This window comes from Ictalurus furcatus, chromosome 9, assembly GCF_023375685.1.
Source record: "Ictalurus furcatus strain D&B chromosome 9, Billie_1.0, whole genome shotgun sequence".
In the NCBI taxonomy this organism is placed as follows: Eukaryota; Metazoa; Chordata; class Actinopteri; order Siluriformes; family Ictaluridae; genus Ictalurus; species Ictalurus furcatus.
Genome location: NC_071263.1, coordinates 13372687 through 13389105, shown reverse-complemented (window position 1 = coordinate 13389105; position 16419 = coordinate 13372687). Strand labels below are relative to the sequence as shown.

General features: G+C 38.2%; 1 long non-coding RNA gene across 4 annotated transcripts in view; it reads right to left on the bottom strand.

The window, feature by feature from the left end:
• Positions 1-16419, bottom strand: part of LOC128613160 (uncharacterized) — a 39261-nt gene that overhangs the window by 18669 nt on the left and 4173 nt on the right. For 2 of the 4 annotated variants that reach the window (XR_008386840.1, XR_008386839.1), the window contains exons 2-3: positions 16084-16245; positions 15500-15675 (exon numbers count right to left, since the gene is read on the bottom strand). This is a non-coding gene — a long non-coding RNA (uncharacterized LOC128613160). Of the gene's footprint in view, positions 1-14805; positions 15676-16083; positions 16246-16419 lie in introns of those variants that run through there. The other 2 variants (XR_008386838.1, XR_008386837.1) reach the window with 2 other exon arrangements.

Sequence of the window (16419 nt, the reverse complement as noted above, 5' to 3'; positions counted from 1 at the left end):
AAACCAGAGGTTTCCTCCCACCTCCCAAAAACATCTGACAAAGCTCAGTGTGAATGAGTGTGTCCATGGTGCCCTGCAATGGAGTGGCATCTCCTTCAGGGTGTATCCCCTCTTGTGTCCCGTGTTTCCGGGATAGTCTCCGGATCCACTGCGACCCTGACAAGGAAAAAGCAGTCACTGAAGATGAATGAATGTTTTGCTTCCATTTTTTCAAACTGGTACTTGACAGTAGAGGTCACTAAACATCCTGTGTTCTCAGAAACCTTGGGTCCATGTGGATGTTACTTTGACATGTACAACCTATCTAAACATTGTTGCAGGCCAAGTACACCCCTTCAAGGCAAAGGTATTCCCTAATGGCAGTGGCCTCTGTCAGCAGGATAATGCTCCCTGCCACACTGCAAAATTTGTTCAGGAATGGTATGAGGAACATGATCAAGGGTTCAAGGTGTTGACTTGGCCTCTGAATTCCCCAGACTTCGATCCGATCGAGCATCTGGGATGTGCAGGACAGTCCATGGAGTCCCCAACTCACAATTTACAGGACTTAAAGGATCTGCTGCTAACGTCTTGGTGTCAGATACCTTCAGGGGTCTTGTGGAGTCCATGTCTTGACAAGTCAGAACTGTTTTGGAAATTGGCATACGTTATACCCAATATACTATGTATTTTCTTCTGTGCTACATACAATTTAACAACAAATGCCTCATCGCATATGCTGTGTTGCTATCAGCATAACATTGCTCACAGCAGGCTAACTGTTCGACCTTTCCCTCTACCACGCCCAGGCATTCACTGAATGCCAAAGGCAGACCTGGCAGTACATTTACTGATAACTTTTCACGAGTCCTCAGACATGACCGGCAGTGACCATACACATCACTCACACAGAGCGCACAAATCATATCCAGCTGATCTCACCATTATATATTAATCTACTACATGAAAATGTAAGAAGCATAGTTATGCATTGGCAATAGGATCTTTTTTAATGAATTACTTTGCAGGTACAAAGTTAATGCTTTTGCAGTGCTATCTCTTTATAACCAAGCTCTTTGACAACAAAACATAGCAATAAATTCAGATAAGAACAAATGATTAAATAGTGTGACACTGTACATGTACATGTCATATTTTCATGGGAATAGGAGGAACAAAGATTTCCACTGGCACGCCATATACACTACACACCCTGTGTGGGAGTCAATTTCACCCTGACCTCATGTTAGGACAATGTGATAAAGGCCACATAAGCAGCAACCTACAAGTTTCTGTATGCATACAAAAACGGGTAATGTTACATATTTCCCTCAAAGATGTGATCATCAGAGGTGTAGGCAGAGTACAGTAGGCAGAGTACAATGAAGTAGCACTGTTAAACCCAATGACTTTATTGGGGAGGCAAGCTAGGGTGGTGTAAAATACTAATCCACACTGATAGAAAATTATATTACACTTGACATTAAAATTGTTGACAGTTCTCACCATTGGACAAACTACTGAGATCTACAGAGTCCTCATCTTATGGCATCGGTAACTTCACTGACTACTACTACTACTACTACTACTACTACTACTAATAATAATAATAATAATGTCTTGCTGGGGTAGCCATGCATGCTTTAAGTTAGACTGGCCGATGGTGATCTCACACACACAAGTGTAACATAAAAGTTACCTCAGTGCTATAAATATTCTCAAATGACACCTCATAATACTAAAACAGCTCAATCGTGTCACATCATCATATTAAAAGGTTTGAATATTGTATATATCCAGTACCCAGGCCTGATCCTACAGCTAAGGAATACTGAAGTGTCTGTCTGTAACCCAACTGCACTCTGTCTCATCAAACTCCACCCAAGGAAGTAATGCTGTGGGCTGGATACAGACTCCAGAACTTTTGAGTATCCACTAGGGAAGTATTGTTCTTATAAGAGATGAAATGCAGATCTGTCTATGCACACAAGGGTCCATGGTAGTTTTCTGATGCTAGCAGCCAAATGAAACAGGGTCTGGCCAGATAAAATGAGATTTAGTTTGGAGAATGTCTGATGCTGTGCTTATACACACACACACACACACACATACACACAGAAGTTAATAATAACTCAATAATAGCTAAACACATAATTTAAAAGGCCTGAAGTTGAACTGAAGAATATTTAAAAATCAAATAAAATGTTTTTTATGTCTCCAATGGAACATTGTATCTTCTGTGCGTATGGCTATTTTCAGTCACATGCTACAGTAACATTTGTGCAGACGTATTCCAAAATGGAGATGTCATCCAGCAGGGTGGAAATCATAGATTCATCTAGCAGATGGTATCATGGTTTAAAAAAAAAAAAAAGAAAAAGAAAAGAAAAAAAAGTGGATACAGATTGTAGGATCTAAATGGGTCACTGAGATTGAAATAAAAAACTTTATACTATATTGATCTTGGTTTAGTCAAGTCGTTGTTCTTTTCTGCTAATTAACTTTAGAAACATGCATAGCATTTTTGTTAAGGTGAACTTTTCATTCCAAAATGTTCTGGCTGGCTCAGTGTCAAGTAAACAGCTGCTCAACATTTAAGACCTGTGTGACAGCCAAATGAGGTTGGATTATTTGGAGGGGGAAAAAAACTCTAAAATTAGATACTTCTCATCTGTTGGAGTGCTGTATACAGTCCCCCTAAAACTATTGGAACGGCAAGGCCAATTCATTTGTTTGTGCTATACACCAAAGACATTTGGGTTTGAGATCAAAAGATGTATATGAGATGAGAGGTTAAGGTTTCAACTTTTATTTACTGGTATTTACATCTAGATGCATTAAACAACATAAAACATAGAACCTTTTGTATCAGACCACCCAATTTTAAGTTAGCAAAAGTATAGGAAGAGATATGTCTTTAAGTAAATAACACTTAATATGTGGTTGCATATTCCTTGCTTGCAATAACTGCATCAATCCTGTGACTCTCTGACATCACCAAATTGTTTGTTTCTTCTTTTGTGAAGTTTTTCCAGGCTTTTACTGCAGCAGTTGATGTTTGTTTCGGGGGGTTTCTCCCTTCTGTCTCCTCTTCAGGAGGTGAAATGCATGATCAGTTGGGTTAAGATCTGGTGATTGACTTGGCCAGTCTAAAACCTTCCACTTTTTTCCACTTGATGAAGTCCTTTATTGAGTTGGCAGTGTGTTTTGGATCATTGTCTTGCAGCATGATAAATTTCCTCCTGATTCACTTTCTCTGTAAATTGGCAGACACATTGTTTCTGTAAACTTCTGAATGAATTCTTCTGCTTTATTGAGGAGTTAAATCATCAATAAAGATTAGTGAGCCTGTTCCCGAAGCAGCCAAGCCATGAGACTACCACCACCATGTTTCTCAGATGAGCTTGCATGTTTTGGATCATGAGCAAATCCTTTCTTTCTCCACACTTTGGCCTTTCCATCACTTTGGTAGAGGTTAATCTTGGTTCCAAACTTTTGTGGCTCATCTCTGTATTTCTTTGCAAATTCCAATCTGGCTTTCCGATTCTTACTGCTGATGCTAGGTTTGCATCTTGTGGTATGGCCTCTATATTTCTGCTCTCAAAGTCTTCTTCGAACAGTGGATTGTGGTACGTTCACCTCTGCCCTGTGAAGGTTGTTGGTGATGTCACTGACTGTTGTTTTTGGGTTTTTCTTCACAGCTTCTGTTCCTGTCATCAGCTGTTGTTGTTTTCCTTGGTAAACCCATTCGTTGTTTGTTGCCCAGTACACCAGTGCTTTCTTTCTTTTTCAGGATATTCCAAATTGTTGTATTAGCTATGCCCAACATTTGTGCAATACTTCTGGTTGATTTTCCCTCATTTCTCAGCTTCAAAATGGCTTTCCTCCCATAGACAGCTTTCTGATCTTCATGTTGGCTTATCCTTTTTAGCAACAAATGCAGTCTTCACATGTGAATCTGAAGGCTAAAACTAATTTTTGCATAAACAATCAATGTAACAGGACACACCTGGGTAACAAGAAACACCTGTCATTCAAATGTTCCAAGATTTTTGCTCGTGTACAAACTGGGTGGTCTGATTCAAAATCTGCTATGTTCTATATTTTTAACACATCTACATATAAATACCACGAAATAAAAGCTGAAATTCTAAACTCTCTTCTCATGTTCATCTTTTCATCTCAAACCCAAATGTCTTCAGTCCACAGTAAAAACAATTTAATTGGCCTTGCTGTTCCAATAGTTTGGGAGGGAATTGCATTTTCCTCTCAGACAATCAGACTGTAAAAATTAACCCGTTTCATTAACCCGTTGTTAGTGAACAACAGGCTAGAAGACTTTCGACTGGTGCCTGTTTCTATGCTCAGAATTTCCAGACACCATCTCTCACCAATACCAATATCCTCTCACTCCTACTGTATGCCAGGAACAGGACTTAAGCAAGCAGATTGGGCAAGATAGCCATGGATAAACAGATCTGGGCTTGACTTCCTGCTGTCCAACTCATAGATCAAACAAGTGGGTGCACTGCTCCTTGAATGCTACTGCCAAGCCAAACAGAAGACCTACTCCTCTGCTTTTCTACCCTTATTGTTATCTGTCTTGTAAAGATGGTCCTAATGTAGTCAGCCATGGTCTGGGAAAACGACATTTCTGGTTTCGTCATTCATTCTTGCCCTCAAAGAGCGAACAGTAGGGTGTTCTATATTAGAGTGGTCTTTTCATTGCAAGGACAGGGAGAGAAAAAAACATATGTATCTTCTGTAACTTCAGTGAGGAAATAATGAATGGTTCACTTATTCCTGCAGGATGTAATAGCAATAATTATTCATTCTAAAGCCACTGGTAAGTCTTAGTCTTACGTTTTTTAAACCATTTATGACTATAGAAAGTCTGCAAAACTCCTTATGGGAAATAACTAGTGTTTTCCCTGGTTCGTTCCTTTATTTTCTGTCTCAGAGTTTCCTGTTGGCAATGTGTTTACTTACAGCCTCCCCGTCGCAGCATTTAATCTGGCCCGCCATCCCATATCAGATATCCTCTTCATTAGTTCCATCCCTTAGAGATCACAGCTGTTTTTGGAGCTAGATTAGGAGCACAAGCAAGTTGTCTAAAATGTATCAAGATGTGGCTGTGGATGTAGCTTGTTTGTTCTCTAGGCTTATATTTTAGTTGCCCAGAATGATAGAACAGTAGAGAAGCCAAGGAGGCTACACCCAGAGACTTTGGTATTATTGTGTGTTGTTCCATGGTCCTGAAGAAATGACCCATTTCATTCCAGTGTTTATTTGTAAAATGCAGTTGCCCTGTTCTGAGAAAATGTTTATTGAATGCAGAACCGGAGCAACGCTAAATGAAATTCAGTACCCAAATGTAGTGATTCCACGGTGATTTACTACAAAACCTCCACACTGCACATTTTCATTTCTTTTGTTCCTCTATAGTTTTCCACTCTATCAATATACACATCAAGTAAAAGTGGAAGAGAGATATCAGGCATGAGACTAGAGCCGCAATAACTAGACTGATTTGTGCACAATATCCTCGGCATCCTACAGCTGCAGACCAGTTACCATTTCACAGTGCTGAATTCTTTAGTGGTCTGAAAGCGTTCCCACATAAACCCACCCTTTGCTACAACTCTCTCACTTGGGAAAACATTTCCCTCAGCCGCCCTTTTCTTGTCTGGACAGCGAATCAGAGTTTGTGTTTGAGAGTTATAGGTGCCATGGAGACGGGCAAGTTCTCAGACATCCAGCATTCCAGAGTATTTTTAAGTGTGCTGACATTTTGTGTCATACAACAGGCGGTTTAAATCTCTAATTTCCTGTTCTTCAGGAAAAATTCACATAAATTAGTTGTCTTCTAAAGGCAGAGGAACCAAATATAAAAAGGAAAATTGGTTTTCTATTAAGACTGATGATGAAAGAGACAAATGAAACTTCAAATAAATAGACAATTGAAATCCTTTTCAGGCTACCATGTGATTACCACCTGATTACTGGATACTTGGGCAGCAAATGAAAAAACCACATGACATATGTCATAACCAGAGCCTGTAAATGTTACCATTTGAGACCACAGTTGATTGCTTTGACTTTGCAATTTGAAAATGTCAACTTTCATTGCTCTTTCCTTAAATTTGGGAATTCTTTTTATAGGAGCATAGTCTACTCATAGTAACCAGTGCAAAAACACTGGCTTTGATTACTTGGGAATAACAAGAATACAAGCCTTAAAATAGCATAAATGTAGGTTATTTAAATCAAAAACATAAAAAATAAACACAATTACCACTTGCAGAGGCATCCAATGCACAGAATCCGGTGGTCATAATGTGCAATAAAAGTAGTAGATATTTGTCCATACTTTAATTAAGAGATGCCTAGCACACATTATTTTAGTCCAGAATTAGGGAAGATCATAATGTGATTCATGATACGATTAACCTGATTTAAAAAAAACGGCTATTTTGTAAATCAGACTTGTAAAGAGGATAACCATTGGTGTCCTTCATTAACTTAGAAATCTTCGGGGGGTTTTTAAATGGATGCACTGCACCTAAAAAACCTTTTTAGTCATTATTGATCATATCATAGTCATAACTTCATTCCCGAAAGGCCAGAGTCTAGTCCGACTGCCTCAGGTAATCGCCATGAGTTAGAAAAGGGAAATCACTAATCACCAGTGAATTGTACACTCTTGAAATAGAGTATAACATTAACTATTTGTAAGTATTTCATATTTTCCAATCATGATATATTGTATGGTGCAGCAAAGTGACATAGTCTTGCGGTCTCACAGCTCCAGGGTCCCAGGTCTGATGCACGTCCTCTCTGATTCTGATTCCATGTGGGTTTCTTTTGGGTTCTCCTACATTCCAAAACCTGCTGGTAGATGGATTGGCTAATCTAAATTGCCGCTAGGTGCAAATATGTGTGTGTGCATGGTGTACTGCAATGGACTGACGTCCCATCCATTCATGCCTTGTGCCCAGAGTTCCTGCGATAGGCTCCAGACCAGGATAACGCTCTTAATGTAGATGAACGAATTATGAATGAATGAAAATGCTGTATATAGTCAGACTAAGCTTTTCAACAAATCCACGTCTCTCCTTTTGAGCCCCAAAACTCATGACCACAGCACAGTTTCCATCTTTAACCAAGGCCATACAGTATCAAACAGGTGCAACTGAAATGCTTCTTAAAATAAAAACAATCATTACTGCATGCAGAGGAAACAAAAGCTCAAGATATATGGAGAGAAGAGAAAACATACAATTAGAGGTAAACCCTAGTGTTCTGTGGAAGGTCAAATTGGGTCTTAATAAGAGATGACAAGGAGACTTAAGGACACAGACAGAAATATTCATTTAGATTTATTGGCAAAGTGAGTAAGGTGTGTTTCCAATTACTGTACCAAACAGCTATATTCCATCATTAGATTTATAAGTTGTTTCCAGAGTAACGATTATTTTATGGGCGAATTTTATGAGAACAACAGTGTTTATTAACAGCAGATCACAAAGGAGCTGCCATGCTCAGATCTGATGATAGGTTGATGATGGGAGCTTTAACAACACATGCTTAACATTAGATAATATCAATTTAAACTTGGCCTGATAGACAGGATATACTGCGTATATCTTACATTCTACACGACAACTTGCATTCCTAAAGCAAGCTGTCTGTGTAAGTTAAAAGTGATATAATGCATTATAAACTATATTTCCATCATCCCTTCATAAGTAAGAAATATTTACATAGGTGTGTAGTGATTTCTTATGTAATGAAAAATATGGAAAATAGAAAATGTCAAACTGAGCCTACAAGCATTCTGAAGAAACCCACTGATGCTACACAATGCTGGATCAGTTCCAATAAGAGGAGAATGATTATTTCTCCAGTCTCCAGTTCTTTTTTCCTGCTGTCACACATGTTTAACTAGCAGCATATTTTCCACAGCGACTTTCAATCATTACACTCTCTGGTAAAGCAAACCAATCAGTCAAAATAGAACTGAAAATAGCTATCATCCAGATCAAGCTAACCCATTTCTTTGGAGTACAGTAAGTTCTCTCACTCTTTTATAGTGGACATTATGTCAGGCCTATTAATCCTAAACCAGGGATGTGGAGGAAAGGGTTTACGCTGTATAATCGGTGTAGCAGGGATCCATTACTGCAGCTCCCATTACTGAGCTGTCCCAGTCTTTTCATGTCCCTTCTTAACACCAGGTCCTCCATTATGAAATAACTTACAAAGTTCCAAAGCCTTTCAACTACAGCAATACAGTCCTCCTTGGACTTATTACAGATGGGCCTAACTTACATAAATACTCTAACTACATTCAATTGCAGCCACGTTGGTTTAATATTTTTGAAGCGCACATTAAACACCAAACCCCAAGTCCCAAACCCTATAAAAAATATCAGTAAATCTACATTCATGTTGATTACGTGTGCTAATTTTCACCATGCTGTGGTTGGGCATCGGCCAGAAAGAATTATGATGTGGTGTGCGTCTGTGCTGCATCTGATTTGTGCCTATAGTATGGTGGTTTAGAGCATGGGAACAAATTAGAGAAGATGAATGGTTGATTGCAGTACTTATGCGCTCTAGAGAACTCGTACATATGATCGGCCTTATTACACTTTCAGAGCAAGCCAGCTAAATATAATTCTGCAGATTGAAAGATGCATTAGCCTCTGCATTTTGTTACAGTAGGGGAAAAAAAGAGAGACTGGGCTGGTAACTCAATGCTTGACTGCACTGTGAAAGTTATTATCCTTTTTGGCTATATAAATCAGAATAACACTGATCTATGATCAAGCTCCAAACCTACTCCCCTCTGATTCACAGCACATGAAGATATCCAGACTGGTAGAGAAAGGCTGGAAAGTTGGCATGAAATGGGTTGGAAAATAGGGTGCTGTATGTATAGTAGGCAAGACACCAGTGACTTCACACACTGAACAAAGAGCAATAGGCCCTACCCTAAACTCCTATCACATTAAGTCTGATGTCATCTTTCACCACCCATTGTAATGTGATTGAACCAGCTGAGACACATGCGCGCACACACACACACACACACACACACACACACTCACGCACACGGAGTCACTGTCTAACATCACTGTGTCATTCAAGCATAATGTGAAACTTTAGCATTGAGGAATCTGCCAAGTTTCATTGCTTACAGGTTTGCAAATAACTTTTAAAGCATTATCAGGTTAAATATTGTCTCTAGTTTTTCTTGAGGAACATGGGTATAATCACTAAACAGTTTAACCAGTTGAGTTACTTTGAATTCCGCTGACTATGGTTCACAGCAAAAGCATAAAGTGGCATAGTCTATAATAAATCCACATAATTGCTTATAAAAACCTGTGCTGTTCTGTTGCCGTGTGGCTCATAATTTAATATTGTCTAACTTGAAATATAATAGTTCTGTGGTGATTGTCTTATATAAATGGAAGGAAACAATAATGTCTGCTCGTCAATATTTATAGTCATATTTTGTGTCAAAGCTAAAAACAACGGTGCAACACTGATAAGAACTGCTCTTATTCACAGATGTGATGTAACTGCGATTCTCTGTCTAGTTTCGTAATCCGAAAAACAGGTAGCCCCTCCCTTAATTGTTATCAAAGACAGACGTCACCTCTTTCCTCATCCCTCATTATACACTTTCAAATGCCTTAGTTATGCAGCTTTACTGATATCAGAATTATACTGTACATTATGAGTTATTTTAAACACTGAAACTTACTGTTTAGTGAGGATCAGCAGATAATCATCTTGTACCCTACAGGTGTCTGTCCAGTCTTCACTGTGCTATATCGCAGTGAGGTTTCTGTAACTTTAGACGACATGTTGGAACAACACATGGGATCGGTCGTGTGTTTGGACAAGCACAGATGCAGCTGTAACTACAATGAAAAGGACAGTTAAGAGTGGGAAATGAAATTCTTTATGGTGAATCATAGTGTAAATTGTGTATTGGATGTATCGCCAAATAAATAGTACTTATTCAAATGACATTCATGTCCTTGGCCAAAAAAGCACAATTCTGAATCTGATTCCGATATTATGAACGACTCAGTGTCGATACACATTCTTGTGGTTCATTCATGGAAATGTAATGGGGAAGATGGTGAAATCTGATATATTTAAATGTAATGTGCATAGTAAAAAGAGAAATAGAAATATATGTTAAAAGCAATAAAATGTAGAAACATTAAAAATTCTTCAAACGAGTATTTGATCCACTTAATTTTACTACATACCAATCATATGACTCGTATTCGAATAAGTTTTTTTTTTTTTTTTTTACAGCTCTAGTTATGGGTGTGATCATAAAGATTGTTACTGGGTGAAATTACATATTGGCAGAAAGACATATCGGTTGTGAATGACATGATAATCCTGTAATTGTAACCCAGAGGCATGTTACGTAGGTGCAAGATTTGTTCCATAGACCATTTCCAACGTTTACAGGCATAAAGTAGCAAATAACGCTCAGATGAGGTAACACTCACTGGCATTAATACCAGAACAAAAGGTGTACATCAATACCAACAAAAGTTGTCAAAAAAGCTGAGGGACTGTTAGACCAACACCAGTCTAATCAAATACTAGTTACCTTCAACAAACACTATTCATTCTGACTTCTTCAAATTTTTATTAGCATAAATATGTATATGGTTGAACATCTAATGGGAGAGCATGTGATAGGATAAGAAACTATAAAATGTTATAAAACTGTACCTATTCATTATACAGTGTTCTGTCTGGACAGAAAACTGTGCCCTAATCTAACATCTGCATTGCCTTCACAGCAGAGCCCCAGGAGGAACAGTACAAAATGCATAGTTCAAAACACATGACAACATTTCACTTCCTGTTTTCATCCTGTGCGTTTCTTGTTACCATAGCACAGGAAACAACCATAAGCAAATAATCACTGGTTGCCAGGAAACATGCTTTTCAGGCTGCTGTTTGCTAATTTTATGTTTTTGGGAGGAAGGTTAGCTATATATGCCAAGAAGTACACAGATATATGTGCGGCAGCCTGGAGAAACACTTCATATGGAGAAATTTGGACAGTTTCTGTTTTATTGAGTTCTGAAAACTCTGGAAAAAAAACCTCTGGCTTTCCTGGACTGAAAGATGTTTCCCTTTCGTGTATTTTCTAAACTGAGAGTAAAGTTATAGTCTTAAAGTCTGGATTCCCCAAAACAGAAACTGCAGAACGTTGCAATTTACATTTACATTGCAATAAAAAGGATATATACTGTAAATCACAAGTATGTCCATAAAAACCTCTGTCTTTATACCAGACTATAGTTATGTTTGTTTGTTTTGTTTTTGCTTTACAATTTGTTAAAGTTTGTATAGATAGAAAAAAAACAAAAACACAATTTAGGCCAAAACCTGATTTTTTCATCACTTTTGCCATATTTCAGCCACAGCATTCAACAGGCTTTCAGTCCTCCACATGTGCCCTTTTGCATGAAGCATTTACATGAACACTAGCCTTCCCACAACTCCCTAGAATATACAAATCGCTTTCTTGTAGAACACAAGTTTAAAGTACAATGAAAATACATAGATACTAATTAAGTGTAATACACTGCATCAGTGAATTCATGAATTTATCATGGAATGCATTACAGATAAGAAAGAAGAATGAATCAGTTAGTCGACATTTTATGCTTGCATCGAGGTGTGAAAGTTGAGCAATTTCATTAGAACAGGTTGTTAAGTAACATATGTTGTAATTCTGAAAACTGAGCACAACTTATTTAGTAAGCTAGAAAGATAGAAGATTCAAAGCCTGACTTTTAGAAGTGTAAAGTCTATTTACTGCTGTAGATACTGTATACTAATCACAGTCTTACCATGTTTGCTCCTGTAAATGGAAACACAAACAGGTCAGCTTCACTTAAGGTCTGTTTCCTTTTCTTCAGTAAGGCCCATCACTATTTTTCATCATTGCAAGTAAAATATGCATTATTACCCCCACGTGTGTTAGATTTGATACAGTCCCGTCCGGAAGTATTGGAACGGCAAGTCCGATTTTTTTTCTTCTTTTTCCTATACACTGAAGACATTTGGGTTTGAGATCAAAAGATGAATATAACATGATAGATAAGAATTTCAGCTTTCATTTCCTCATATTTACCTCTTAGAACATGATACCTTTTGTTTGAACACACCCATTTTTTTCAAGTGATCAAAGCATTGCACAAGCATTGGGCATAGCCAAAACAACAATTTGGAATGTCCTGACAAAGAAAAAAAAAACACTGGTGTATTAACAACCAGACATCAGACAGGTCAGCCAAGGAACAACAGTCAGTGACATCACCAACAACCTCCACAGGGCAGGGGTGAAGGTATCCACCATTCAAAAAAGACTTTAAGAGCAGAAATATAGAGTCCAAACCACAAGATGCAAACAGCTTATCAGCAGTAAGAATCAGAAGGCCAGATTGGAATTCGCAAAGAAATACAGAGATGAACCACAAGATTAACCTCTACCAAAGTAATGGGAAGGCCAAAGTGTGTAGAAAGAAAGGATCTGTTCATGATCCAAAACCTTGACTTGGGCTTGCATGGCTGCTTCTGGTACAGGCTCACTTAATCCTTATTGATGATGGAACTCATGATGGTAGCAGCAGAATGAATTCAGAAGATTACAGGAACAATCTGTCTGCCAATTTACTGAGAAATGCATCCAAGAAACCCTCCAAAACATACAACAACTGAAAGAAGATGTGATACAAGCCTGGAAAAGCATCACAAAAGAAGAACGCATCATTTTGGTGATGTCAGTGGGTCACCATCTTGATGCAGTTATTGCAAGCAAGGGATATGCTTTAATTTACTTTAGCTTTTCCCAATACTTTTGCTCACCTAAAAAGTGGTGGTCTGCCACCAAAGGTCCCATGTTCAAAGTTGTTTAACACATTTAGATGTACAATAAATATCTGGAAATGAAAGCTGAAATTCTTATCTATCATCTCATATTCATCTTTTGAGCTCAAACCCAAAATGTCTTCAGTGTATAGCAAAAACAATAGAATTGGCCTTGTTCTTCCAATACTTTCAGAGGGGACTGTATGCTTTCTAAATAAGTGTATCCAGTTAAGTGTAATATCAACCATTTTGGCTGAATAGTTTAAATTTCATGGCCCGTTTGTATTTGGAAATAATGTACAGCAAGAAAAAAAACTGCTGCAGGCCCTGCAGGACAGACTGAGAGGCTCTGTACTAACCTTAGCCTAGACTAACACACATGGCTTCTTTTAAGTGCTATGATGTGTTTACGGCTCACCTATGGCCTTAATATATATAATGTGTGAAAAGTACAGGTGTCAGTGTTAAATAATTTCAACAACCAAAAATGTCAGAACAACCACATCATAGTTATGTTTACATGGCATTCCATTGTTACCATGGTCTTGCGTTTATCTATATATATGGTGTGTGTGTGTGTGTGTGTGTGTTATCGTTTTCTTATTATCGTTTTGTAACGGCTATTTTTTCAGTGCACAAAAAGTCTAGACCAACTGATACTATTCACCTCATATAAACCGGTCTTGTTCCCAGCTCCACACCCCTGTCACTATACAGAAATGATGCTTTTAGCCTGGACAGTGTCTGTCAGTTTAAAGGCTATAATGCCTGAAGAGTACTGTATTCTTTCAATCCTACTACAGCAAGATCCATAACCTGCTCCTACAAGCATCCAGCTCATGGAAACAGCCCTTCAACAAAAACATTCTGTGCCAAACTTTAAAGCAGATAAATTACAGGAAATTAACAGTTTCTAACTGTTCAGTTGTATGAAATACTGTAAGAATTACCAGTTACCACACATGAAACTCTTGTAGACAAAACATTTACAGATCATGCACAGACGAAGCCTAAATGGTGTGTCATGCTGAGTTCAGGTAGAATTTGTGCCTTACTTTTGAACTAGGGTGGTAAATATGCCATATGTTTGCTGTTGTTCAAGTTATGACTACACTGTTTCTAGATAGCTGGTGGGCAAAGACACAATACATAAACTAACTAATGACTAAGCCTTAAAATTTAGCTAGCTAGTACATAAAGTACAGTATGTACAGTACATGGTGAATAATACAAAACATGGAATCAGGTTCAGGACTTCAGAATGTTCAGTACAAATATTCCTTTTCACATGATAAAATGATATGTGTGGGTGGTCTCCCTCTCTGATGGTTGGTTGGTTCCTAGGACTTCAGATGTTGTACCTGGAATCTGCTGGAGCCACTTATCCCATTTGAGGTTCACAGCCCTATAATGCACCTATTAGCACTGGGACCACTTTGGACTTCACCTTCTACATCTGTTCCAGTTGTTCCTTTAGCCTCTGGTACTTCTTGATCTTCTCATGCTCCTTCTGCCTGTTATTACTGTCAGCTGGGATTGCCACATCTATCACAACTGCCATCTTTTTCTCCTTGTCAACCACCACTATATCCTTCTTTTTATCACATATACTAGCTTGTTAGGAAGTTGGGGTTAGAGTGCAGGGATAGATATGATAATGACACCCCTGGAACAGAGAGTGTTGAGGGTTCTGCTCAAGGGCCCAATAGTGGTATGGCAGCTTGGCAGTGCTGGGGCCTAAACCCTCAACCATCAGATTAGTAATCCAGAGCATTAACCACTGAGCCACTACTGCCTGGCACCCTTCATGTCTGCACACGCTCTGCTGTAGGTTGGCACCTCTTCAGGAATGAGGAAAGCCCTGCAGGTTCTGAGGTCAGACACTCCTGCTGAGGTTAAGGGAGGAACCGTGCGCATGGTAATAATCAGAAAAATGAGAATATAAGAAAGAAAACAAATCATTATAAAGCCACATGGTTTCCTGGACATACTGGAAATTAAATTCCATGGAAACATCCTTGAAGGTGAATATCACAGCTCATAAAGCATGGAGGTGCACACACAGGGCACAGGAACGTAATTAGAAGGGAGAATGAGAAAACCCAGGCAATGGTGATGGCAGGCAATGGTGATGAAACATAAGCAGGGTGTTCTACCTTTGAGAGATGAACAGGGAAGTGAGGTCATGCATGACTTGGGTGGCATTATACACAGATCTGTTTTTAAAGGTGCCATGAGGCAGTTGAGTCTGATTTATTTTACCTCTACTCAGATGAGCCATGATCAGTGAAACACATTATTGGAGAGGATCAGTGTCATTGGTGAATTTTGCTCATTAAAGTATGAAACGTATGAACCGAAACCTTATTCAGACAACTACACAGATTAAAAAGCATCTTGTTATATTAGTGTTTATAAATATTTGAACATTATTCATATTTCAAATAGGAGCTTTTGCATCAGCTGGACTCATTACAAAAAAAAGTAATATGGTTAAAAAAATTTAAATAAAAAAACACCCACAATTTTCAGACAATCAATATGCCACAACAGCTCACATTATTTGTGTGTGTGTACGTGCTTGGATACATACCTTACTGAGCAATTAAGTGGTTGACATGATGTATTTGAGAAACACATGGGTTTGGTCTGGGTCTTCTTTATCTTCACTGGGAGACAAGTCAACAATGATGAGGAGTGGCCATTGGCGGTTTGCAGCCTAATGCAAAGTGACCACATGCACGCAAATCGTATAGGTTCAAAGCTAATCTGTACAGAAAAGAAGGGAACAAGTTTTAGTGTGTCTTTGCCCCTTTACATAACCAAAATACAACTTGATTACAGGAACTTTCATACTGTATTTGCTTTAGAAAGTGTTATTATCCCTGATCATTACTCTTCATTTCTCACTTACTACTGCATAACTTATATTTTATTTTCATGTATATAATGTCTTGAAATACTACCCTGAGTTTGTCAATTGCACTGAGAGGTACAGAGCGCTCACTATTCAGTACATAAACAAAGCTGCAGACTCCAAGCACTAAATACCTATTCAACAATTTTAATAAAGATATAATCATTAAAGGAAAATCCCTTAATCACTTTTAAGAAAGTGTGGACCTTTGAACAAGTTTAATTATTCCGTTTTCCAAGTTGGGCTTGTACAAAACGTACCTGTCTTCAGTGTCATTTTTTATTTGTTCAATAAATCACCAGTTCAACTGCGTGTATTCTTCAGACTGACTCAAACTGTAATAATTTGGGAGTCTGTGATGTTAAGTTTCAAGAACTCGGAGAGGTGCCATTTGTTTCCTGAACAGCACAGACCTGGCATAGCTGAAATGTTTAAAAAAAAAAAAAGAAAGAAAGAAAAAAAAGAACAGAGTGTGAAATGTCATCCAGTGTTAAGCTGGAATCAGAACAAGATCAGGGTAAAGGAATCTCATAAACTCTGTAGTTTGGGCAACAAATGAGTAGCAAATGTCAGTAAAACCCAAATTTCAAATAAAT